The following is a 1,524-nucleotide window of genomic DNA, read 5'->3' on the forward strand; positions in this document are numbered from 1 at the left end:
GGTTCATAGGGTGGGTCAAACTCCTATATGCCAGCCCGCTGGCCAACGTGGCGGTTAACGGCCACGCCTCAGTTTCGTTTACTCTTGGTAGGGGTACCAGGCAGGGGTGCCCCCTGTCGCCCCTACTGTTTGCACTGGCATTGGAACCACTGGTGGCATGGTTAAGAGGGCATCCGGACATCAGTGGGATCAAATGGTCCCCGGGTTTTGAGGATAGAGTGTCTCTGTACGCGGACAACATTCTCCTCTACCTCACCTCGCCATGTAAGTCCCTTATTGTTGTTTGTGATGTACTGCACACTTTCGGCAGACATTCGGGCCTTGTCATCAATTGGTCGAAGTCCCACCTGTATGTTCTGAGGGGTGAGGTCCCGAGGCTCCCGCGGGACTGCAATATACAGGTCGCGAGGCAGGGGTTTAAATACCTGGGTATCTACATTTCTGTAGATCCCAAAATACGTTATGCGAACAATTTGCTTCCCCCTCTTGCACGCCTACGGCTTGACGTGGATGGGTGGCAGAAATTACTGCTTTCCCTGCTTGGACGTGCGGCTTTGTTCAAAATGATGTCCCTGCCCCGGTTTCTGTACGCGCTTCAGAATACCCAGGATCCGGTCCCGTCGGGGTATTTCAGAGAGGTCGAGGGCCTACAGCGGACCCTCTTCTGGGATGGCAGGCCTGCATTGCCATTACTAAACTGACCCTCCCGTGGTATGACGGAGGGATAGCGCTGCCTGACATTCGGAGATATTATTGGGCATCTCAGCTGCCTGCCCTTAACCACGGCTTCTATGGTCCAGCCATAAGTCCGGGTTATGCCATGGATTGGTGGCTCCTGGGCGACGGGAAATACTACAGGGCTCTATACTCGAGGTCTCTGGATGGAGGAATGACAGGTCCCACTAAGACAGCGGTTCACATCTGGAGAGCAGTGACGAAGGCACAGGGGTGAAAAGGCAGACTCACGATCGCGACTCCACTTTATGATTCTGAATTGTTGGGGAAACTGTGGCATACCAAGGGGTTTGACCGCTGGGACTTGATAGGCATCTCTAAGGTGGAAGACATGACAGCTAAGGGACAGGTCAAATCCTTTGCAATGTTACAAAGGGAGTATCAGTTGGGTGAAACGGAATTTTTCAGATACGCCCAGTTGAAACATGACCTTCTGGCAGTAATGCCGGAGGGTGAAAAGATCCCTGAATCTTCCCCACTGGAGGATAGGTTGCTGGACGGCCATATGCCCTACAGTGCTATCTCACTGACCTATAAAAAATTGATTAACGTCTGCGCAGACCTTCTTCTGTTGGTGCGAGACCAGTGGATCCATGATGGAGTTGAGTTGGACGATGAGGACTGGCAGTACGCGGTCTCGTCTCCAAAGGAGGTGGCAATTCTGGCCAGGTTGAGGCTGGTGCAATTGAAAATCCTGCATAGGATGTATGTCACTGGCCCCCGACTGATACACATGTGCCACTTGGTGGATGGCCTCTGCAGATGAGGGTGCGGCTCCTTAGCGACTTT

The sequence above is a fragment of the Lissotriton vulgaris genome, unplaced genomic scaffold (genome assembly GCF_964263255.1).
Source record: "Lissotriton vulgaris unplaced genomic scaffold, aLisVul1.2 SCAFFOLD_1261, whole genome shotgun sequence".
NCBI classification, from domain to species: domain Eukaryota; kingdom Metazoa; phylum Chordata; class Amphibia; order Caudata; family Salamandridae; genus Lissotriton; species Lissotriton vulgaris.